The 26,622-nt window shown below is 38.6% G+C and overlaps 1 protein-coding gene across 5 annotated transcripts in view; it reads left to right on the forward strand.

Moving 5' to 3' along the window:
- The window catches only part of MFHAS1 (multifunctional ROCO family signaling regulator 1), a 65,073-nt gene that overhangs the window by 4,468 nt on the left and 33,983 nt on the right, over nucleotides 1-26,622 (forward strand). The gene's annotated exons all lie outside the window — the stretch shown is intronic.

The raw sequence follows: 26,622 nt of genomic DNA on the forward strand, positions 1-26,622 counted from the left end.
TTTATATTTGCCATTGTATTTTCTTCATGAAAGCAGATACTTCTTTATTGTGCTGCTAAATTGAATAAAGTGGTTGAGAGTTACATATTCACAGAGTAGCTGATCGAAGGAGCTACTTAAAGCCAATTTCTAATCCAGATGGAGCATTAATAAAACTGATGTTATTAACAACAAAGGGAAAGACATAACTATGTTACCGAACAAGTAAAGATCTGTGCAGAGGAATTCAAACAACGTTGAGGAGTAAACAATGAGGCTGGAATTCTTTTTTCCTAACCTCAGCTCTTATTTTTTTTTACCAGTCAGAATTTCCCAAACAAGCCCATTCTCTTGTCATTGTTTGGCCTATTTGCCTGTTGAAGGAAGCACACCTGGTTTGCAGTCCAGGCTCTGAGGAAGAGATGATTTTTTTTTTCCAACATAAAAACAAATAAATGGTTAAAAATGGTAGAATTATCATATATATTGGATAAGAATAAATCATCAGGTGTTTTGGTAATATAGACTACATTTCTGTCTTATTCATGGTCAAAGAAAGAAGTTCTCTTTTTGCTTTGTTGAGGATTGTATTCTAAAGGTAGCTGAGGGCACAAAAGAAGTGGAAAAGATGATTGTAGTAATTCATTACATTAAGACAACAGAAAAAAAACCTGTTTTCCTCTTTCATATTTTTCTGTGGTAGCCATCATCCGTCAGTATTTGCCACGTTTCTGAAAGATTTAGGAAGAGCTAAAATAATTTTAAAAACTAGCAGGTGTTGTAGGAGCAGAATTATAATGTTTGGTGTTCGTTTAGTTGGAGCAAACATTTAAAAATACATTCATTGAGTCTCGAAATTGTTAAAATGTGTTTTAACTTGGCATACATCTTTGAATCTATTTTTAAGTAGTCATTTTGCTTTTCAGAAACATTTAAAAAGTCGGTTACTTAGTTTTTCATTTTATTAAAGTGTCAAGTTCCTCTGTAAACTAACAATTTTGATACAATGTGAAAAAACGGGAATCAATTTTTTTTTCAGTTTTGGGACATTAAGAGTAAATACAAATTACTGTCTCCCTAGATTTTATGCAAAAGAAATGTAAAGTTCTATTAATATTTTTAAACTTTATTTTGTAAAAAGTCTGTTTTGGCCTGTCATTGTCAATAGGACACATTTTCTAGCCTGAGCTGTACTAAGGTAGTTGGCCCAGGGAAGCAGAGTGCCAGATTTCTCTTTTTTGATTTTGATTTTTGAAAGAAATACCATATTTTGGAAAATCCTCAGCCAACGACCACTTGGTTTTTAAAGTTCTTGTAAAAAAAATCTAATCACATTTTCAGGGAGATTCCCGATTTGTCTCATTTAAGACGAAGGATTGAGTGACAGGAGATGCTTTTGGTATTCAAAGGAAGCCTGCGATGGAGCCTAAGTATCAGATGTGTGAATCTTCACCTCCTTTCTGTAGATACTGACAGTACTGCCAGCTTCTTCTGACAGACAGGTTTCTCTCCACGTTACTTATAGAGATGTTCTAGAGTAAGTTTCTTCTTCTGTGATATTTATTATGTTTTTCTTCTTTTCTTAGAAGTTCAATATGACTTCTAAACCAGAAAATCTCAACACTCCTGAGGCTGGATGTGTGGTATATTGAGTAAGACGGGTGGCTAGGACATAGATAGGCCTGCAGCAAGATTCTACGGCTTTGCAATTTTGTTTAAGCTGTTGAATGAATACGGTGTGTTTAAATTGGAAGAATGCATCTTAGAGAATTGAACTTGGGTTCCATGTAATTTTTCACTAAATATTCTACTCCCCAAATTATTAAAGGTCATTTTTAAGAATAATTGGAAAGCAACCCAAAGCAGTAGACAGGGAACGTCGTGATCTTTGTATCTTGTATCTTTCATTCACTAATTAACTCAATGCCTTTCCACATCTCCCGTCAAGTGCCTTTTGCCCATGTTCAATTTCTTACATACTGTGTACCTCTCTGAGACACTTGGCACATTTTGTCTTGTTCTGCTGGTATTTATGCATGTCATAATATCTCTTTGATTAGGTTGTTAACTTGCTTACACAGAGCAGGACACACATCTGAGGCTTTGTGGCTTCCATGAGTCTCTCAGATGTTTGCTGAATGATTGTTTGGTCTTTGTAAGAAATGTCTTTTTTCTTTGTTATTCACATATTCTGTCAAATTCCCAAATGGTACTGTAGTAATCATATTGCTTTGTCCTGTGTCCCAGCTTCCTTCCCCCACACCCCAAATGTCCCTCTAAGGTTCACATTGTCACTGTGTTATTAGTCTTACCCTTGAATGGACCCTTCATTTTGACCACTGAAGCAAAGCAAAATTCTTGCCTTATTAAATCTCAGCTTTAGAGTGACTGGAATTTGAGCATGACCTAGTTGTTTGGATTGAATTAGTCACTGTTTTTAATTTCACAAAGGTTATTAAATATCTCTTTAGTTTAGCTTTATTAATATTGATGCCTCTTGGCTTTTATTTTTGTGAACAGTCCTCTTTGAACTCCTCTAGGCTTTGTTTCATATAAAAATCAAAACCTTAATCATGCAGTGGGAGAAAGAAATACTGTGCATGATAAAATTCAAAGCCTAGAAAGGCCTTTGGAGAATAAATTATATTAAATATTAGGTGCCTCTTCTTTAAACTTTAGAGTAGAATCTCAAGTTCATCCCTGCACAAGTAGCTTAGAATTTCCTAGAGAAAATATTTTTATTTTATTTGTCAACAGACGTTTTATGTCATTCTCTGCTGCCTGCTCTTTTTACTCTCCAGTAAACCTTACTTATTTTAGTTCTTGCTCATTTACTTCATTTTAACACCTAAAACATTTATAGTATGTACTTCATAGGGTTGTTTGGAGGATTAGGTGAGAGAATGTATTGAGAAAAACAGTTATCTTTGCCTGTAAAGAAGTGTGGGGCTTTTTCATTATATGGAGATGAGGGATGGGGGCTGATATTGGAGTGAACACTTCTGGTTGTTTTCTCCATCCATCTATTAACTTTCTTCTCTCTGTGAGAGCCTGTTATGATTAAGGACCGGACAATCCATCCATTATGGTGCCAAAAAAAAAAAAAAACCGGGAGACAGGTGCCATCCTCATCTCCTGCCCTCCCTTGTCTCCTTCAGCTTTGGCACTCTTCTGTCTGTGGGTGGAGAAGAGAGTTGCTTTGTGTTTCTAGGCTCTGTGGAGAGCACACCAGGTGAGGTCAGCTTGGGGCAGGCCCAGCCAGGTCTCTGTTCTCCTTGGTTTATTTCAGTTGCTCTGATTGCAAAACCAGCTGCTGAGTGGTTGTCAGCTTTGCCTTCCTTTGGGACCTGGTTATCTTCAGTTCAGAAGATGAGGAGGCGCCATTTTGGCTAGCATTCCCAATCCTACTATCTCATTAATGAAACTGACCCTCTGAGCCTCTTGGCTCCTCATGTCTGTGCAACCTGTAGAATCCAGAGTGATTGACAGGCATCTCACAGTCACAGTATACATATGATGTCATATCTTTGTTAAACCATAGAGACCGTCTCTTATGTAAGATATGGCAGTATTACTCTGTTGTTATAAACTCTCTTCTCTGAGTTCTGAGGTTCACGCGATGGCAGGACACTTGCCTGACAGTGCCCGATACAGGACTGAGCAGGTAGAAGAGCTCAAAGTGGATTGGTTATTTTTAAAGAACTCAAAAGATTCTAGTGTATCTCAATCAATTCCTTGGCTAAGTGCTTCTTTGGGTTGTTTATGATGGTCTTTGTCTTACAATGTGTACTTTAAGGTAAGTGTATATGATTTTCCATGTGATTTTTCTGGTACATATATTTCTGTCCTCCATATCTACCTCCTAACTCTTCCAGAAATGGGGTTGGGGGTGCGAGAGAATGGCCAGGGACAGCTTATCAGGGTGCCAAGGTGAATGAAGTGCAAGGAGCTGGCTCGAGAAAGCCTTCCGGCATCTGACCTCACCTTTGCCTTCTTGAGTCAGTGATCACTCTTCTCCCCAAAACTCGATGTTCCATAGCTCTTTCTTTTAGGTAACCCCATTGCAGCCTTGACATTGGCCTTTTGAAGAAGGAAACTAAATGGTGAGGAGAGTGAAGGTGTGATGGTGGTGGTGCAGCAAAGACGTTTTTCATGGTTTGGACCAGATGTTTTCTCTTCTTCCATGTGCTGTTGCTTTCCAGAAGCTCTGTACAGAGTTTAGGTTGTTGGTTTGAGTTCATGGAAGACCCTGGGAGAGTTTGTTGGCTGTAACGAATTCAGAGATGGTTCTATGTGTGCTGTATACTATGGATAACAACTCCCAGACACCATTTTCAGTAGGGCTGACTTATTTGTGGAGAGGGAGGAGGGAAAATGTTTAGTTATTATTATTTTTGGCATCAAATGCTTAAAAACATTTTTTTCAATTTTCCTTTCTCAACGTAATCTCTTAGTCGAAAGTACTGATGCTTTGTTTCTTAAAGAGTAAATTAGTAACCACCCATCAGCAGACTTTTTTTTTCCCCTTTAGCTGTAGATTTACAGAAGGCAAAGACTACAAAAGCAGAAAGAAAGTCGGAGTGGTAAAATTGGAGTAGGACAGAGATACTGAGATACTGGTGGGTGGCCAGGGGTGGATTCCCATGGGCCTTCTGAGCCTGGAGGCCGTTTTACTGGCCTCAGGAAGGAACTTCCTGCTCCAAGCAGGTAGCCCTAGGCACCCAGGCTGTTCCAGCTGTTTCCTTTACTTTTGCAAATCTGTGCACAAGCACACTTGGAAGAAGAGCAAGAAGGAAGGGAAAACGGGAGTTGTGTCAAGACTGCTCTTTGATTTGTGTGCGCCTTTCTGCTTTTGGGCGGGCGGCTCACTGAGTCAAGGCTGCTGCTCCTGCTGCTTCCTCCTCCTCCTCCTCCTCTTAGGGAAATTCACATAACACGAAATTAACCAGTTTTAAGTGAACAGTTCCATAGCATTTAGTACATTCACAATGTTGTGCAACCACACTTTTAAATCAAGTGCTTCTTGAGGCAAGGAGCAGATTAGTTGGTGGCTTCCTACCTGGAGGCGGGTAGTGACTGGGAATTTTTCGGTGAGGTCTTCGTGACGACTTTCCTTCTAAGGTATGACTTAAGGAGAGAAGAACTCTTTAGGCTTGGCCTTGAGATGCCACACTGATGAATATCCTTTAACCCGGCTGCAGTAGGAATCTTCCTACTTAGTGTTGATGGGAAGACAAAAAGTAGGACATGGGGCCTTCTGGTCCGTTCTGTGGTATATGTGATTTAATGGGGGGCTAACAAACATATAGAAAAGATGCACAAGTGAGTACTGTGTAATTACTGTCTTCTGTACAGGCCCTCCCCCTCCCCATGTGAATTTTGTGCGGAGTTCTCGAATGATTGGCAAAGCCATAGGCAAATGCGAGCGTTAAGGGAATGGAGTTGAACTGATACAAAATTAGGCCCTTACCAAATTAGACCACAAGTGTACCATAAGTTTATGAGTTGGATTGTCATCACTCACTGTTGAATACTTTCTGTATACAGACATCTGTTCTGAACTGAGAGTTTTAGGAGAATAAAATAAAATACATGGCCTTGGCCATGGGGAGCAGAGTAGGGACAGGTCTATGTAATTGTTGATTCTGGTATGTAGGGAATATGACCACATACAGAGAAATTCACTTGCATGTTTGAGTAATTACTGAAAAAAAACTGGCTTTTGATTTTCCAGAAAAAAATATGACCACACTGAGAAAAACTGGCTACAGCTTTGGGTTTGCTTGATGTAGATGAGTTTGTGGAAAGTAATGCCTAGGTCATTCTTTTTGTTTGGTTTTCAGTTTGGGTCATTTGTGAGTAAGAAACCCCAGGCAGATCTCAAGAGGATGCTGAAAAAGGAAAATGCATTGTATCTGAGCATTTCTAAAAATTTCCAAAACCAGCCAGCTTTTTGAGGGAGGAAATTACCTCCTCCTCGAGAATCTACATTTCTCAGTCATTTATGGATTTGCTTCCATTTCGAGAGGAATTAGTCATCCGTGATTTATGAACACCAAAGATTATATGAACACTGATTCCAAAAACAGTATAAATTAAATTGGATTCTGTCATCATAAAAATGTATGGCTGCTTCTTACAGAGTCTTTGTTGAAGAGGACGCATTGTTGAGGTGGTTTTCTGTTCTTAGCATAGTAAATGTTGAGATAATTAAAGAGTTAATTTCCTTAGATCCTCCCCACTGCTAAAACAAAGCATATACATTAACCTGTATTTGTGCAGTGTTGCAGTACTAGTGAATTTTGAGATAGTAGAAGAAGCTTCTCTCTCTCTCTCTTTTTTTTTTTTTTTTTGAAAAGAATTAGAAAAAGGATAATGGAGAAGGAAGAGAGAAAATCAGAAAAATGATATACTCGATACCGTTGTTTGATTTATCAACCTTATTATTGTTTCAATAAGATTCTTATTTTTCATGCCATGAAGGTTACTCTTGTATTGATCATCACATCAGTCTTCTTATGAGTATATGGTCGGGGAAGAAATTGGTAATGCTGTTGTGTTCTCATCATGTTCTAGAGGCAGCACTAAGCACTTCCTATGGGGAATCTTAATCCGCCGAGCAGCCTAAGGAGGAGTTAGGTGTTATCATTTTTCTCATCTTCATACCGAGGAGCTAGGTGTTATCATTTTCTTCATCTTCAGGTGAAGAAATCGAAGTTTAGAAAGTTAAGTGAATTCCCCAGAGTTAGAGCCCCTGGGATTTCTGCTCAGACCCTCTGCTCCTACCCTCTGTCCTGCCCTGCCTCTCAGTGTTTTGTTGCCCACTGCTTTCCAACATGCGCAAACTCAACTCCTTCTCTCCTCTCTCCTTGATGTCTATTCTGTATCACTAAGTGCTAGGCACTGGTGTCACTGCTGGGCATCCAGGGCCTGGTAATGCATGGGACCAGTGCATGTGGAGGTCAGCAAAGGTCGCAGTCAGGTGCAGGGGAGAGGTGGGATCTCAGAGAGGAGTTTCTAAAAAGGCTGCCCTGCAGCTGAGTATAAAGGGTGATTTCCAGTTAACTGCACAGAGAAGTAAGGAAGGGTATTTCAAGTTAGAATGGCATTTAAAAGGCAGGGAGATGCGGGTAGTTCAACATGCCCTGTGGGAGTGGGCATGTGTGCAAAAAAGCATTTAGCAATTGTGGTAAGGAAGAGGCTTCTTTATTTAAGTTTCATTTATGGGCTGGTAAAAGTTTGCCAGTGACCACTGCTGGACCGTAAACTAGAGTTTTGGAAGCATTGTCCTAACCCATTCCTTTTCTATCAGGCAGGGCTCTGTTGAGACCATGGAAGAGATTTATGGTTGAGAAAATGGAAGGGTAGTTTCAAATGATGTGCTCAGACTTGTAATCCAGTTATTGTTGGGCCATTATCACACCTGTCACTTTCTCCACATCTGAGTACAGGGAGAAAAGGAGAATTGGTTATTTTAACAGCCAGGTGGCCATATGCCTCTGTAATCCTTGGAAATGTATCTGAGAACATCGATTTTCTTTCCTCTAAATCTGAACCATGGCAGATCCCGTGATAAAGGCGAATTTGGCTAAAACACAATTAGCATTTTATTGTGGACTAAGTTTTACTATCTTTACCCTGCGCTTTTTTGTAATACCATAGACTGATTGAAAATACTGTTTTTTATTAGTTTTACACTAATGGAACACCGTATTTTATGCATTTCACTTGTTTAGACACTACCACAATGAGTGTTTTTTGGCATCGTTTATCATATCATTCTAATGTGTCTTCCCTCGCCTCTCAGTTTATCAAAATATACTTCATTACATTGTAATTGTAATCCTAGGAAGTGCAAGATATTTTAAAATTTTACTCTATACTTTGTTTATATTTACTTCGTATTTTGACTTGAAACGTGGAACTCTGTGTTGCATTTTAAAATGGAAGCATTATCATATAGTAGTTAGTTGCAGGGGCTCTTGAGGAAGGCTGCTGGGTCTGAATCCCTGTTCCACCACTTGTTGGCTATGTGACTTTGGGCATCGTAATAGTTTCTGTCTCATAGGGCAGTCCTGAGGATTGCGTTAATACGTGTAAAACGCTTAGAACAATTCTTGACGCATGGCAAGAGCTCAGTAGATGTTAGCTGCTGCTGCTGCTGTTACTACACTTATTCCAGAAAGCACAAGTCTAAACATGCATCTGGAAATCTGATAAGTTTCTGGATAAAACTTTTTTTCATGAAAGTGTAATAGAATGTGATCCCTATTCATAAACACTTTATGCTCTTTAAAAAAATGACCCCTCATTAAAACATACACAAATTCAGAGGGCAGAGGAAAAAAAACACCCATAGAAGGTATCTAACATAATTATACAGTTTGCTCTATTTCTTTTCAAATTTTTTCCCTTAAGCTTAGTTTTATTAAAATATATAGTTATAACCATATTGTATAAATGGTTTAAATATTGTTTTTTAGCCTAAGCTGTCACGAATATGATTTCATGTTATTATTAGTCTCTATACGGTAATTATAGATGTTTGTAAAATAGTACATCAAGAGGATTTTTACTTTTGTTTATTTAACCATTGAACACTTAAGTTGCTTCAAGTCTTTGTTGTTATGAGTGCTTCTGGGATGACTCATTTCTTTACAAATGCTCTTTCTTATTTGGGCAGATATCCCTGCAGTGTAATCGTTGGGTCAAAGGCAAAGCATGTCTAAGGTCCAGTACATGTTTATATTGCTTTCCATGAGGGGGATACAACTCATACACCTACCTTCAGAAGACGCGGGATTGATTTCACTATCTTTTCTCAGCATTGGGTTTCATCTTAAAAATGTACTAACAATTAATGGAAAACAGTATCTCACTGATGGTTCAAATTTCAACTAGGTGATGTGAATGTTTTCTTCTATGGATGTCGCCTAATTGTTTTGCATCTTTTGTGAATTGTCTGATCATGTCTTTTGACGTGATCATCTTAGTGGTGCGTTTTTTGTTTTTTGTTTATAATCACATATATTTATAATCACAGTGATTTCTTATCAGGGTTCACTTTGAATTAACATTTTATATGTTAAAGATGATAATCTTTTGTCTATCATATTTAATGTGTTTATTTTCTAACTTGTCTACCTTTTTGGTGTTTAAAAAACATGTTTTGAAGTTTTAAATTTTATTTGATATAGTTTATTGATAACTTTGTGATGAAATGAAATGTCATTATTATTATTTTTCTAAATACAGAGATATATAATAAGAGAAGGAAACACAGTATACCATATAACCTTTACTAACAAAAAAGATCTCTATGTGGATGGGATATTCAAAAAGCAAATACCCCTTTTTCATAGCCTGCTCCCCAGATCTCTTTCTCCTCTGTGAAATGTTTCTTATAAATTTCTTTTAAGGAAAGGAAAACATATTTGCATATATTTTAATCCGAAAGAGATCATGCTTAGTCATTGTTCTGCACCTTACTGTTGGTCACTTAAAATATATTTTGGAGATACTTTCATATGAACAGTACAAATACACACACAAACATACGTATAATATTCTACCAGTGGATGTACTGCTTAGTTAGCTGTATATTGACAGACTTTTGATTCTTTCCAAATTCTTTTACAGATTTTAAGTTAAGTAAGTTCTCCACCTTCTAGAATTTTGAGAAACACTCACTTTTATTTCCTTTGGCGTTGATAATCCTTCTCTGTGCTCAGAACATTGTTGAGGTGCAGTTAGAAAAAGAAAAATCTCTGAGTCAAAGTGGTGGGACTTCAAAAGGGGCTTGGGAATTATAAAAGCTTAACTTTGTGATTTAAAATATGGGTAATCTTTTTAAATTGGCTTTTGTGATACATATTAAATTACCATTGTTTTCAGCATAATTATGCATTTTACAGCTTAGTTCATCCATTATGTGAGGTAATGTTTAGACCTAGCAATAATTACGAATCTTACATGTCTACAAATAAATATACCACTGATTAAAATAAGACAGTGGCAGATAAAATAATGCTGTGTCAGTGCGAGAAATTAATGACAAACGATTGATAATGAACTGTGTTTCACTGACTCAAAACATTGCTTCTGCCTTTCTACCTCAACTGTCATTTAAAGGAAAATCTGTCCTAGAACCAGCCTCCGGAATGCCACACCATTGTCTTTTCTAGACCTCAGCGTGGTGTGCTATGCTCAGGAAATGTGCCTTGGATGGATCCTGGTAGCAGCAGGGGTTCAAAATTTAAGGGATTATCTGCACTGTTTGCTCCTCTGTATGTGGAATGAATAAAGAATGAGTCTAACCCAGCACACCAAAATGTGTTTGACCTGTAAAAACAGTAAACAATTAAATCCCATTAGAGTGGCTTTTGTGATTAAAAGATACTTAATTGTTTATTTTGTTTAAAGCTAACAAAATCACCAATCAGGTTCTTAGAAAAAGAGGTTTTTCACAGGGTTCATTGAAGTGTTTAGTCTTTTAAATCCTTCGTCTTATACTAAATGTCCAAATCAATGCATACAATAAGGAGAAAAAGAGCAAGCTACTTTTTTTTAACATGTTATTAAAAATGTATTCACTAGGCTTCTTTAGATTCACCTTAGATGCACATAGCTGTGGTGCATTAGCTTCAGGGGGCTTGTTGCTGATGAATTGCATGGGAAAAACTAAAAAGAGAAATATGAATTTTCGAGAACACTGTGATGCCAAAAACACGTCACTGATCTGCTGAGAGCTGATCTGTTTTGTGCCTAGAGTACAGTAACAAAAAATGGAATCCAAAGTCCCCGTAGGATGCATCTGTCCCCTTTGCTGATACCACTCACCTCCAGATGGCCTGGCTCTTACTGTGCCCCTCTCTAGATTGGGGCAGGTGTTTCTTTTGAATTTTTTCTTTCATTAAGCCTTGTGACTATGCATGCCATTTCCCTTCCCCAAGAAAAACGGGTCTTCTGGTTACTCTAATGTAATATGCATCTTTCTGGTTCTTACAGTATTTCCATCTTTTTTTCTTGGTGTAGGGAAGAGGAAACGTCATTTGTTTTCTGTTTGGTCATTTCAGGAATTTGCCTTTGAGGCCATTGGACCAGGCTTTCTACTGCAGCCAGACAGATCTTCTCAGGGCTGCTTAGCCTCTCAGCCACTTCTTGAGATTGTTGCTGCGTGGGAGCTTTGTCCGTGTGACATGGGGCAGTGTGAAAGGCTACCCAAAAAGCAGGGATGATTGCATCTTGTTGATTACCAGGGCTGTTAAAATTCTTTTGCTGAGCCAAAAAATAGGTACTGTTTCCACGAAGTGATAAAGTGCTGCATAGCAAGTCCCAGGTGTTCACAGGAAGGTTGGAATACACCTGCCATCCCTTTTTACAGTCCATAAATCTCCTGATTTATCATGCCATTTGTGATTCGAGACATGTTAATTTGTGCGGGGATTTCCATTGAAATCAGAGTCCATTGTAAACAAAGAGAAAGAATCAGTAATTAGACTGGTGTACATTGTTCTTTGCTAGAAAAGAATCCTGCTTCTTCGCTTGTAGACAAATATTTGCTTTTGAAGAATCTGGTGGTGTGTTGGTGGCTTGTTCACATCTGCGCACAAACACCCACTCTCATCTTCTAAGGATGCAGGCACACACATCACACAGATAAGTTTATAATGCTTGGAATCTGGGTGTGTAAGGAGTAACTTTCCACTTCATCTTCTGCTTCCTCTAACTTAGCTCATTTCTGTAATGGGAGAGGTCTTTGCCCCAAGGAGTCTACATAGTTTCCTATGGAGGGGGACAGAGGACAAGTGGCCCTTTAGCTACAGCTGGAGATGAGTACTGTCATGCTGCTTTCTTGCATTATGCCAAACCAGCATCAGAGAAAGAGGCCTTACCTCTTTCATCTTTCAAAGCCAGTAGATTAATGAGTACAGAAGCCCGGGCCTCTGGGAAGCCTCCCCGAGCCTCAGTTTCTACATCTGTAAATGAGGAGAGATAATCCTAACAGTTCCTAAGCATTTGTTCCTGCTATCACAACCTCCTGAGATGTTGTGAGGGTTAAATGAATGAATGGATGCCAAAGTCTAGAGTAGTTTTTACCATATATTATGTGCTCAGTAAATGTTAGCTCTGAATACCATGATCCCTGTTTACAGGTGAGGAACACTAAGGCTTGGGAGGCAAGCAATACTGAGTTGCTTGGCTTGGGGCACACAGTACATGGCAGGGCCCAGGCTGTCTTTGAGAACCTGTATTCTCTGCCACCACCCTATACTGGCTCTCAGGAAAATGATAGCTTTCTACCTGTCAAAAATGAGTGGTTGTTAAATGAAAAACAGAATAGCATATGTGAAAGGCATGTGTGTTTAACTCTGTATAAACATTAACTGGGAATCTGCAATGATGAGGCATTGGGCTGGTCATGGGGAGTTGCAGGTGAACAGGCTTTAGTCCTAAGAAGTTGCAGTGTAGGGAACTGGAGAAAGCAATAAAAATATAGTTGTGCGGCTGGGTAATAAATGCTGGGATAAAAAGATTTACAGAGGCCAGGAGAGGCCCGAGGAGGGAAGCCCTCTGGAGCTAGGTGGTTGGGGCTGGATGGATAGGAGCAGGTCTCCAGCAGAGTGGAGGCGATGCTAGCAGGCTTTCTGCAAACCACTATGGCCACTGAAATACGATGGAGTAGGGGAAGGGAGGCGGGAGAGTTGTACAGATTACTGGGAGCCAGCTATTTTACTTATAAGTGCACATTCCATGTAACTATTTTTTAGCCTATCTACCTGATCAACTAACATTTTTTTTCACCAGAATAGAACTCTCGGTAGCTCAGTATAAAGCTGAAATGTTTTTATTTGATATGATGCTTTTTTTTTCCGAGGGCGAGAGGGGAATATTCAAGGGTCAAGTGGGGAAATGTCAAGTTTAAATTTTGTAAGAACACTCAGGGCAACAGCATGGAAGATGAACTTGAATGGAGTGAGAATGGAGCCAGGTAGCTGCTTTGGGGTCATTCAGACAATATATGACACAGGTTCCCAGGCGTGTTCTTGGGAATGGAGGAGACAGTCCAGGATGTTAATAAGGCAGAGTCCTGGGCCTCTCCGTCTGGCTGTGAAGTCTTGGGCATGCCAGGAAACCTCTCTGGGCTTTAGTGTCCTACTGTATGAGGCAGAAGGCATGTCTCTTTGATTTGGGCATGTGGGTGGGATGAATTTTAACCATAGTGGGAAGAAGAGTGGGGCATTTATTTTTAAAACAGAAAGCAGAAGTAATTTGATAAGATTAATTTCAACAGGGCTGATATATGTTGCCTTCTGACTTAATTGGTTTATGAGGGTTGCTTATCTACCCTCCTATGATGGATACCAAGGGAATTCCAGCAGATTTATAGTCTTATGTTTGCAAGTAATGTCATTTGCAGAAGAATAAAGTTCCCTATTTGTTCTTAAATTTGGAAGGGTTGCATAGAAATAAGAGACTTTATAAATATCTAGTAACCTTTCACCACTTTAAAATATTGAAAGGATAAATGATGCTGATGGCGGCTAGCTTCGCCTCATGAATTATGTATGAAGTGTGTCTTGGAGTTCTTTATGGCCGTGCATATCGAATCATCTTTTGTTCTAGCTTATATTCAGTGGTGATGCTTGTAAAAGAAGAGGTCAAAGCAAATACATTAAAGAAATCTGTTTGGTGCAGGATGATTGTTTTTTGCTGTCCTGTGCCATTAGTTGCCTTTGTGTTTTGTTTATTCCTTATCAAATTGGTCCGCAGTAGGGTGGGATTAAGGGACTGTAGGAGGAGAAGCCCCTGTGATGTTAACAGCTTCAGGTTGGACTAATGACAGAGCGCAGAGCCGGCATGCCTCTTGGCTGGCTGCACCTTCGAAAGCTATTCTTTTTGTCCCCTTCCTCCTCTTCTCAGCAACCTCTAAATTCTTCAAGGCAGCAGGCAGCCTTGAAGATCTTTATGCTCTGTGTTAAAGCCGGTTAAGCCTTAACTGCTTTTTAACCTTATAGTAATAATAAAATAAAATAAATTGGAATAAATTATTAAGAATATGCCCATAATCTTTTCTCCCACTAATTGTCTCTAGACTCTAGCTGCACTTTGCGAGAATTAAAAAACATGAAATGCAGCAGAGAATTAGTTTGTGCTTTTGGTTCCCTTTCTCTCCTCTCCTAGCAAAGATTCCTTTAGGATCTGAGTATGACAGCAAAGGTACTGTGTCAATTTCATTCATGAAGTAATGATGACTCTAAGTGGAAGCCGCTTGCAACATCGTTTGTTTCAGTCACTTGTAAATTGCTTATTTCTATAGCGACAGCGACTACCTACTTTATGAGGGAGGAGCCTCCCGGACAGTTGTCACGCCCGGCTCATCTGAATTAATTAGAAGGGGCCTACTGTGGATTGCGTTGCAGTTTGGTGAACTGTCTCATCTTTCCTAAAAGGGTCATTTGTGGGGATGATTGGAGGCAAAGATCCCAGTAGCTGGGAGTGGCTCCAGATTGAAGGGGATCCAAGGTCTATGGCCCCCTTCGTTTTAGAAGTGCATGTTTACTGAGGACTGCTTTCCATGTATTAGTCAGAATTCTAGTTTCCAGTCAGTTGAAAAATGTTGGGGCTATCTTTCTCAGTGGTTATTATGGTTTCAGCTCATATTAGATTAGAAGAATCTTTGCAAGAAAAATTGTCTAACTTAATTTGTCTATAGTATTAACTAAAAGACACTACACAGTGCTCATGCCATATGGAGAAATGGGATAACATTTAGAGTTAACACACAAGAAAATACTAGTCAGGATATGTATTCACTGAATCGTATCTTCATTCAACAAGAATTACTGAAGCCTCCCAGCAAGGTACAGACACCGTGGGAGGTCCAGCAGGAATCTCCCTTGGAGCCCGTCCTCAAGGACCTTGGTCCAAAAAGCGGGGTAGGGTGTGTATACAGCTTTAGTATATTGTAAAATGTTCAGAGGAGAGAGAGACTCTTTCCAACTGTGGGGTCTTGGAGAAACTAGAATTCCATTTATTAGTGGTGGGAAAGGCGTGTTATGAATAAAGGAAGTTACAAATGGTATTTTTTCTTCTACTGCCATCATCAAATCCCTGGGCTTTTAACCTGTTAACTAAAAAAGTGCAGTAATTCATAATTTTTGAATTACCATTAGCCCATTAGGCACAGTAAGAGATTAATAGCAATAACTAATAATAAAATGGAACAACTATAACAATATACTGTAATGAAAGTTATGTGAATGTGGTCTCTCTCAAAATATGTCATTGCACTGCACTCACCTTTTCACTTAAAGAAAGTACTTTATGACCGACTCTTCTTTGGCACAACTGAATAGCCAGCATCACTATTCTTGTGCACTTTGGGGCCAATATTAAGTAAAATAAGGGTGACCTGAATGCAAGAACAGCATACCAAGATGGCTTCTAAGTAACTAATGGGTGGGGAGCGTCTATGGCGTGGAGACTGTGGACAAAGGGTGATTCGTGTCCCATGTGGGATGGAGCAGGACACCTTGAGATTTCATCATGCACCTCAGAATGGCACCCAGTTTAAAATGTAAATTGTTCATTTCTGGAATTTTCTATATAATATTTCTATACCACAATTGACTTAAAGTAACTGAAACTACGGAATGTGAAACTGTGGGTAAGGGAGGACTACTGTAAACATATGTTTTTATTTATACATTACTTATATATACTATTAAATGTGGTCGAGATGACTAGAACATTTGTGGCTGAATAAAAGGAAGAGAGTACCTGAGCCCTGAATGTTCACATATTTATTACAAGGCAGAAATAGTTGGCATATTTTAGCTTGGAAAATAATTCATAATGGAATCAGAGATCTGATAGGGATGTTGAAGCAAATTTGTCCCGTGTTAGATTGGCTGTTAATAATTCAACAATGGGGCCATATCTGGAATTTATTTATTAATCTTTCATGAACTTTCTATTAAACCTTTATTGCCTTGAATAGAAACAGGTTGTTTGTTCATTGTTTGTTGCTTTGTTTAATGGCAGAATTTGTTTTTGACTTTTTACAATTTTTTTTTTTTTTTTTTTTTTTTTAATTGGCAGTGGTCTTTTTAAATGTTTCCTTCTGTACTGCCTCCAAAACAAAATTTCAGGTTGACTTCTTCTTTTTTTTTCATCTATTTAGAAAGTATTTTTACTCTTCTGACTTGTAAAAGTATCTTGTTTTAAGTAAGTTTTAATATTGGGCCTTGAAAGATGACAATTTGAGTATTCTTATTTCTCTTTATCACCTGAAAAATCATGTTACCTGTTAGGAAAGTGTTTAAACAAAACCATATCGCTACAAAGTTTTTTCCTTTAATATTTTTTAACATTAAAGGGAAAAGCCCAAAGTTTCCTGGGTGCCTATGGTAGGGAATGTGGCTTATAAGATTGAAACTCCATGGACACCATCAATTAACTCATCAATTTATCAGACATCATGGGGTGTCTGCTAAGTGACGTGACAGTACTCAGTGCTGGAGAATATAAGCCTAATTTTATTTTTTAAATTGTTAGTATTTTTAATACTAAAAAATGACACCTTGTAAGTAAAATAATATTAAGATAATTACACAATTTTAAGTCTTTGAATTATTGTCTTTGATACGAAATATGTTATGAGTTTCCCACCAATGGCTCCTAAGGCCTTATCAAATGCACTTGGCAATGATCGTGCCATGCTTTCATTTCTAAATGAGGTCTAAAGCAATCCCAGCAAGAAATAGGTAACACCACCTAGTTCTTAGCTTCCTTGTTTCCTTTTTGCCTTGTCTTCATTTTGCTTTCTCTCCTGTGATCTCAAAATCATGTGGAAATGAGGTAACTCTTGACGAGAAGATTTAGGTGATTTTTAGGCTAGAGTTGTTTCTGTGCCAGGCTGTATACATCACGCCTGCCCAGGAGCCATAAAGAGAGAATAATGTGAGCCTGGGGCAGGCCTTGTGGGCACTGTCCTTGCCTGACCCCACCTGACCAGTCTACTCCGTGCCTTGCCCAGCTCCCTTGGCTGCTGGCTTAAAAAAAGAGCTCCAGATCTAAAGGAGAGTTAGTTTTCCTAATATGGACCCAAAAATCTTACTTTTGGAGCTGTGCGCATAAGTAGTATGTGGGGAATCTCTCATCTCAGTGGAAATGGGGAGGACTAAATTGTATCTGAAACAAGCAAACTCTCCAATCATGCTAGCTTTCAAAACACACAAGTGATGAAGATTTTTTGGCAGTGTATACAATTCAGTTTATTTTGTAACCTCTCCTTTCAAATCTGTCTTATGGCCGGTAGTCTCTTATCCCGTTCTGATTACCTTAACAGGCACTTGCTTCAGATGCAAATAATGGCAAAAAGCATAATGAATGTTCTTAATAATTGTTCAGGTTTTTAGGTTACACATGAAGATGATGTGCGGCATTCATAAAGTTTGGCTTTCTTATCTAGATGACCCTGACTGAGCACCCACTGCATGCAAGCCACATTACTCTTTGTTTTTTTTTGTTTTTTTTTTATGTAGGTTCTTGTAAGGTTATCAGCATAACTGGGGGTTAAGGAGAGAGCTCCCTAACTCCTGGAAGTTATGGAACATGCTTTTGCTGTGGATATTACTCCTGAAGGGGAATTTGTGGATGATGTCCAGCCCATTTAGAACACTTAATAAGTTCATGAATCAAAATGATAAAATCTGTAGAACATAGAGAACTCTAGAATAAAATATCCCATGATGTTTATTTTCATTGAGAAGGATAGGACCTTACGGGCTAAATTAGGATTTGATGGCTCCTTTGCCTGTGTTTCTGAAAGCACTTGGTAAGCACCTCTGATCTTCTGTTGTAACCTGCACTGTTCTTGTTCACTCACCAAAGAGTGAGCTCCTGGAGATCAGATGCCACGCCTTATTCATCTTTGTTCTCCCAGGTCCTGGTGCAGTGTTAGGGTTGCCAGATAAAGTATAGGATACTAGTTAAATTTGAATTTCAGATAAATAACAACCAAGTTTTATCCTAAGTGTATCTCATATGTGTATATATTTTTAAATTTTAGATAAGCAACAAATAGTTTTCAGTATAAATATGTCCCATGCAATATTCAGATGTAGTTAGTCATCCTGTATTTTTATTTGCTAAATCAGGCAAGCCTATATAAAGTCCATTACTTAGAAACTTTTTTTTTTTTTTGAACCGAAGTAGCTATAGAATGACTACAGCTAAGGCAAATCAAGGTTTTCACTGGGCTCGGTTTCTTCTATGAAATGTAGGATGGGAATCGCAAATAGGAGTAATTACCGTCCTTCACAAACAGTATTAGTGAAGATGGACCGTTTCACCTACAACAACCAGATAGCCTTGATAATAGAAATACATAGCGAGGACCTAAATCAATGGGTTTGCTCGTGCCTCTTGCCTCCTACCAGCCAGGCACTCCTAATCCAAGTTTTTAATGTTAACGAGCAGCCATCTTGTGAGAATGTGTGTGTCACCTAATAAAATAGTTGTCTGTGACTATGGGACTGCGGCTGACTTAAGTACTGGCCCCCTTCTCCCATCCCACTGTTTCTGTTCCTCTCTGTACAGCTCTGCAGTGCTTCCTGTCCTTCCTGAAAGGTGGGCAGGAGCAGGCAGGACAGGGGTCTGTCATCTGTCGATCTAGAGGAAGATAGCTTCAGAGCAAGCTGTGGCAGCATGGGGTATTTTAAGCCTCTGGTCTTCTGTAGGGTGTGTGGATATGCATGTGTGGGTCAGTGTATGTATACAGTATAACTGAATAAGCGTGAGCGAATGGTCATATCCCCATTTTTATAGTAGGAGGAAGTAGAGCAGGTAGGGGAGAAGTCGGGGCTTGAAAGCAGACTCACAGGCTGAGGCAGGCTGCTGCTGCTGCTGCTGAGAATAGACTCAGGGCCACCCCTCCTTTAGGTCACACTGGTTGTTTTTAAAGTCATATTCTCATCCACGAAGTAAGTACTTGGAAGGGAGGACCCATGCCCTTTTCCCAGAATGTAAATTTAACTCATTAGGGCTCAAAACAATTATGGTCTAATATAAGAAACCGTTTAACAGACTTTGTTATGATGTCAGCCAAATTAAAGCTTTGTGTGATGGGGTACACACTATTGGCTGAAAACAAAAATAGAAAGCTTTTTCTCTAGACTTAAGAACCAAATCGATAATGGTTATTAAGAGCATCGGTGGCAAATGGCTGTGGAAGTCGGAATCTCAGCCTTAATGGAGGGAGATGGTGTCCTAAGAACACAGAATTTAAAAGAAAAAAAAGAAATTTCCAATTGGTTTTGAAGCCATTGAAGCCAGCAGATGCTAGATTTAAAACCTTGTGTGGTATATTTTAAGACGTCATGCTAATGACATTTCAGGCACTCCTGAGACCTCAGCTTCCTGAAGTGGAGGATACCTCATACAGGGTGGTTCACCTGGTGCTAGAGCTGGTTCTCCTTGAGGAGAAGCTGGCGTCCCTTCCCCACTCCCTGCGCCTCTAAAACTAGATGTGCAGAGGTGTTTCTGATGAGTTTTCAGTTCTTAGGGTTGTACTTGGTGACTTGGAATTTACACAGAAGCTTCAATTGTGCCTAGAGAAAATATTTTCTCTGTCTTACCGAGGATATCATGAGTCCTCAAGTCTCACATGCCAGAAAACGTTTGCTTTATGGGAGGCATTGAAACTTCCTATTTCCCTTTTACCTTAGTTTAACATCACTGCTAGCATTTCGTTCAGATTAACTTCCTGTGATTGTTTTTATTTTAAGTGCATTCTTTGGTTAACATGTTTCTTAGAAAAAGGAAAGAGAAAAATAATGCAATAGGAAGAAGTATAAGACTTAAAGAATAGAGTTTTGTTTCCATCTGTTTTGCAACAGTAAATAAGTACTGTAAACTTTCTATTTCCTGGTCGTTTAACAGCACACTAAAACTCCATTTTGTAGGATTACATGGTATGATGAATCTGGTTAAACTGTTAAGCAAATTAGTTGTTTTATTTAGATAGCACCAGATGTGGAGTTCGCAGAGGCCGCTTTGTGGACTCCAGACCTCACTTTAAGAGGGTTCTCCTGCAACTATTCATGCATCCGTGGAACAGCTGTTTGTGGACATCATGTATCTCTATGAGACTCAGTGTCCTCCTCCTTTGCCAGTATACTACTCATTTAAATAGCAGAAACTTTGCCAATATGAAGAACTGGAAGAGTACTAAATATTAATATTTGGAATTAGACAACAAAATCTATTCCCATTAATCAGACACCTAAATCTAAATCATACCACAAATGAAAAGTGCCACACTTTTTGGTAGAGTCGGGCATCCTAGAGAGAACCAAAGCTTAATAAAAGAAAAAGCAAACTTTGTACTTTCAATTTTCTGTAATTCATGTAGCCCCAGGATTTTCTCCTAAACCTTGAGGGAAACATACATACATAATTTAAGTAAGAATTCCAGATTATGAAGAAGAAGAGGTTCACTCTAAGGAAAAGCTAATGGGCTATAGAGGGTTAGTTCCAAGGCGCAACCATTGATGGAACTGTTGGGTGTGTACGGAACCCCTAGAAGAGGGAATGGCTAGTTCAGAAACAGACAGGAAAAGAGAAGAGTTTTATGGAGATTATGTGAATGGTGGAGGGTTTGGTGGATTGGTGTGTAGCGTGGTGGCCTGGGAATTCAGGGTCTTCTGATATAATTTCTGCTAATAGATACTGTGACTTTGGACATTTCAACTCTCTGGTCCTGTCTCTAATCTTTAAAATAAGGGGCTGGATTAAGTGATCTCTATAATCTCTTCCAGTTTAGAAATTCTGCTATAATTAGAACATATACTATTAGGAAAATATCGGCCTTGCAGTCTACCTCCCTAATATGGGAAGTATTTTCAGATTGGGTGTCAGAGTTACTATTGCTATTAACATTTTTTAAAAAGTGGGAAATTATTAGTGTGTATTGTCACACCCATGTGAAACTGCTTGCATTTCAGTTAATGAAAGAATTTTAAATGACTGTGAACATTTACCAAGGGGTGTAGCTGAGAGTTAATAGTTTATAAAGTGCTAACTAGTTTAATAGCTGGTGGTTACTACTGGATTTAAAAGTTCACAATCTGATTTTTAGTTTTTGTTGCCTCAAACCTAGTCAAGAATAGATGATTCATATACAATTATCTTCATTAGAACAGGCATAGTATTAGCTATCAGGGTTGCTCAAGGCAAGGATTTCAAACTGTTAGGTTTAAGTAATTTAATTTCCTTTGCTTTCCTAAAAGTCCAGTGGCTTCTTCTGAGACCTGGCTGCTTTCTGTCCTTGAGTATTTAAGGAAAGTACATTTTATCGAAATGTTATTTTCCCTGGGTCATGCCAGGTAATCAGGGCTTTGAGCTATAAACTATTGCTCTGTTGTAGCCGCCAGCCCCCGAAAGACACACGGACCACCAGAAACCAGTGAGTTATAGGAAACACACTCTTTATTCAGCCAGCTGGGTCTGCCAGGGGTACGCAGACCCCAAATTAAGCAGCCCTGAAACGTAGAGGTACAGAGTTTTTAAGCCCTAAATCCCATTCCTCATTCTGCCTTAAAACAAAAGTCTATTTTTCTTCTATTTACTAACTGTCAACCCACAGGTACGTTGTGCAAGTTGGGGTACAGAAGCAGAAAGCTTATTGTTAGAGTGTTATGTTCTCCTGGGTGATAACCTATGTTCCCGTGGGCGATAGCCAAGCAGTAATTTTTCAGCCAGCACAGCTCAGGATTTGGTTCCTTTGAGAGATAGGGAAAGGAGATAACTTTGCTCTGCTAGAAAATGAAGCTTATTTATCCCTCCCTACCTGCTGGAGTTTAAAGAAAGGGATAGTTTATTTATACAGTTCGCTTAGGCTGCTCATTTCATGTCTTGGAGAGACACATGCATTTTCAGCTCATGGGAGGCTCTTTTAATGCCTGACTGGGGCTGAGTTCTGAGGGAACCATGAAGGTATAAATGTGCAACTGGATAAATGTCTTTATAATAACCCCACATTCTTCTTACTGACAGAAAAAGATATATATTACTATTTAGCAATGTGTATTACTAAACATATTACTATATTTTACTATATTACTATATCATCATAGTAGTATTACTGACAGAATATATATACACATACATCTGTATGTATGTATGTATGTATTTGAAAAAATAAAAGTAAATGAACTGTTAACTTTCAGAGTTGTTTCAGAGTCCTATACTTGGAGCTAATATACTGTTACTATGATATTTGGGGGGAAATGGTAAATGCAATCAGTTTGCATTTTAAGAGGAAAGTAAGTATTATGATGGTTTAAAATCAGAAGTAAATCTCCCCACCTTCAAAAAAACCCACAAAATTTGTTTGATTTAACCACTTTTTCTAAACCAGTTTTCTGTATGGAAGCCAACACTGTACTATGTTTGATCAAAGTAGTTCTGTGGACGTTTAATTCTAAGTTAATACTTAACGTAGCCTGTGGGCTGGTGGCTTGCTACAGTACTCTGTGTTTTTCATTTGTTTACTTAAAAAAAAAAGTCCTAATGTAAGGATAAAAATCTCTCAGTTCTCTGTTGAATACTTCACTATTGTTTCAAAATGATTATCCAGCTCTATTATTAGTCAGAGGGCTTCCTCTGTCTCATGAAGTATTTTAATATTTCAGGTTTACCAAGAAGATTTTGAGTTCCCCCTGAGTTCCATTTACTGTTTTATTTGTGTCTCTTTATATTAATGGCCTTCACTTTTATTCCTCTGCTTGATATGGAGAAGGAAATGAAATTGGATGAATTTTTTTTTTCCCATTTTAAGCTTGAATGGCTCTTTATAAAATGAAGAGTAGAGTCACTCCCTCAAAATGGCTAATGTGTTCAACCGTGTGTAAATTGGGGTCATAATCCTTTCTTTGAAGAATAGGAGAAGTGCTGTTATGACAAATGTGCTGCAAATGATTATCTGTAAGAGGACAGCAGGACACTAGTGGCCATTTCAAGCCTTCGGTGTCAGGTGGGACACCCTCTGAGTCCAGAAGACTGAGAAACAGAGAGATTAGCCAATGTGTCAAACAGTTTGTGTCCCCAGATGAATTTTTGAGCAGTCCAGTTAAATTTGTGTCTAGGTTGTGCTTTTGTCTTTTCTCACTTTTTGTCATAGGAGTGGGGAAAATATACCATAATAGGAAGGGACGTCTGTATACTGCTTTATATCTTACCTGTTCGTGCCATACCAAATACACTCCCCTCGCAGTGACTACAGATTGTTTTCTCAAGCATGAATGTACTGAGTATACCAAGCAGCATGTGCCCTCAAAGAATGATTTAACTTTAGATACCTTCTATTTAAAGTGGAAATATTTATGGAAATATTCCTTTCACCATTTATGATAAAGCAGAGTTTTAGTCAATACACGTTTTCTGAAGGTCTAGAATGTTCAGAGAATTAACTTGAATATGTAAAATTGGTTGTACATATGCAGTAATGTGTCTCCACTCAGGTAGTTAACACATGACAATTTTAAATATAGGTTATTTTTATTTCTTAGTGTATAACTACTAGCTGTCTTATCAATAATGAATTCCTATGCTAGTCCATATTTTCTTTCTACAATTTAAGTAAATTCTGAGAACTTTTATCTCTCAAGACATTTATAACAAGTTTATTGGAAACAAAAAAAACAAAAACCATATGGCTTTCCCTTCCAAGGACAGTAAAATATGATTATTGCCAATGCATTAAAGTAGAAAGAAAACAATGAGAGTTACTTGTATTTTCACCAACTCTAGTTGGAAAGCCAATGGGGATTTTCAAGCTGAGAAAATTTTAAATGTTTTTAAAATATCCTGGAGGATGCGTAGTGACTAGGCAAGGGGGAAAGCAGAGAGGTAGGACTGGCGCAGTAGTTCAGGCAAGAAATGATGGTCCCTTAGACTTCATACTCGCAATGGAGCTGGTGAGAAGTGGTCTGTTTGAAAGATAGAGCTAAAGGGTTTCTTGGTGGATTGGATCGGGTTATGGGAGAAAGAAACAAAGGAAAATATAAAGGTATTTGGCCTAAGCTGGAGTTGCCATTTATTGAACTGAGAAAGACAGGGAGAGAAGATTTTGAGGAAAGATCAAAAGTTGAGTGTGGGACCTGTTTCATTTTTTTATTATGGTAGTTACTAAAAGCTATTATTATCTCATTAATAAACTTGAATATCCTTGTGATCTTCCTCCTATCCCAGCTCAAATGAGTTCTTTTTTTCTCTTTTCATCTTCATCTTTTGTACTGGTTGTCGTTCATAATTTTACCCAAGAGTTGCTTTGTTATGCTGGTAGTATTGGGGCCTTATTTTTAAAATAAAGCAACAACCTAAATGACCAGTGTTAGAACTTAAATTTGCTTATTTAGTGGTGTTTGTGGAGCGACTCTACATGCCAAGGTACTATTTGAGGTTCCGGGAATGCTGCAGTGACAGGCAACAGCACTGCTGTCCAGAAATTGAAAACCTCGTTGGGTAGAGAGTGAGGGCATAGAGGGTAATGGGCAGCGCATGGGATTATCTGAGAAGAAGGCATTTGAAGCCGAGATCTGACCTTGCATCAGCCTCCTGGATTATGACAGAGAAGATGGATGGAAGCCAGCCTTGTCTCTCCAGAATTATAGTATCTTAATTGTGTAGTTTTAGATCTTTTCCGATAAGAAGCTAGTGCAAGAGTCATGCTAATTTTAAACAATGACAGGAGTGATGTATGTGCCCATGCATATTTTATTTGTTTTTTTGTAAGGAAACCTGGTTAAGTGTGAATAGAGTCATATTTTTAAGAAAGCTGTACTGTTTCCTAAAGTGAAAAACTAACACTTTTGAAACCTGCATCTGATATGAACATCTGTGGATTGTTTTTCCCATTTTTAAGAGAAGTAGTAATATTAGGACAATATTTACATGACTTAGAATCATATTGTTTTTAGGGACCTTTGGAAATGATCGAGTCTGATTTCTTCCATTTCTTTGAATGACAAAGCCGAGACCGACAATCTGAGCCCAAGGTTTCCCTGCCAGTGAGTGGAGAGGCTGACACTGCAGTCCAAGCTTTCTGACTTCAGGGTTCTTTTCCTCTCCCTCTGTCACACTTTTCCAGATGATTAGAATCTGTGCCTCCATGTCTTTCAGCACAACAACCATGCAGTCAGAGTCCCAGAGAAGAGCAGGGTTTTATTATATTAAATCGGTCCTACAATTATTTATAAATTAGGTGTCTGCTATTTGCATTTTGCCCTCTTTAGGCATAATTCTGCCCCAGATAATGATAAAACAGAGAGATAATTAATTCTTCAGTTTCTACCTTTCTATTTTTGGTTCATTATCACTGACCTTAGTGTGAAAGCTAAATTCAAGAGGAATGCTAGTCTTTCATTTCCAGTCTATAAAATATGGATGAATTTGCTAGTGTTTATGGGAAGAGGCACAAGGTGAAGTCCAGGGGGTGGGGAATAACCACACCTCTACTGTCCTTTCTCTACTTTCTTTCCCATCCTTGCCTTGCCCCATCTAACCTGCACCTTCCCACCTTTTGCTCTTTTCCTTTCTCTCTCACATTCTTACATGAAGATGAGACATCTATTTCCTGTTGGTTAAAACCATCCTAATCTGTAAATCAAAATTTCCAAAATACAGGAGAGAAAGTTGAGAGATAATATGGAATGTCATGAGCATCTCTATGTCCTGAAGCACCAGTTGAGAATGAATACAGGGCGGCATCTCGGTTTTTTTTTTTTTTTTTTTTTTTTTTTTTTTTGAGAAAAGCAGCTCATTACCAGAATTAAGTCAGTGCTCCTCAAACATCAACATGTACATCAGTCACCTGGGCATCTTGTTCCAATGGATGCGGCTGCTGCAGGAGATCTGCGGCAAAACCAAGGGTTCTGCATTTCCAACAAGCTCAGGTGCCGCTCGTGCAGCTGGTACAGCCACACTTGTTAGCAAGGCTGTAGGAGATGGGCTTCTAGTAGGATTTACACTTGTCTCCCAAGTCATTTTGAAGTTGAATGATTTACTGTGTACTGAGGAAGTTCTAGTATTAAAATTTGATATCTGAGATTACATTCTCTCAAAAAGCATTGGAGGGTGGGCAGTGCTTCCTCCAGGCAGCCTTTTAAACCGTGGTCAGACAGACTGTTACTTAGATCAGGTTATGAAAAGAGAAAAACCTGTTTATACTTACCTCTCACAATGCTTTGCTCTTCATTTCCTTCTTTCATTATAGAATCAGGCCCTGATTGTTTTTAATTGCATGCCTTGCTGAGATCAAGGAGGGATTTTATTTCTAGTACTGATATAGAACACACACTCTTCTTTCTTTAAGTTCAGAAAAACTTACTCAGAATTGCCAAAACAGGATGGCATGATTCCCAAAATTATAGAGCAATTTAAGAGGTGATATATTCTAGGATTAGAGGAGGAAGATCAAGGCTTTTGTACTGTTCACCTAGAGAATGCTAGGTGCTGTGGGGTAGCTGGGGTCAGGGAGACTTTGTGGAGCAATGAAAAATAGGCAAGCAGGGGGTTTCTTATTCCTGTGCAGTCTCTGCAGCCCGAAGTGAGCTACTTGAAACCCTTAGGGCCTTA

This window comes from Pteropus medius, unplaced genomic scaffold (assembly GCF_902729225.1).
Source record: "Pteropus medius unplaced genomic scaffold, Ma_sr-lr_union100, whole genome shotgun sequence".
In the NCBI taxonomy this organism is placed as follows: Eukaryota; Metazoa; Chordata; class Mammalia; order Chiroptera; family Pteropodidae; genus Pteropus; species Pteropus medius.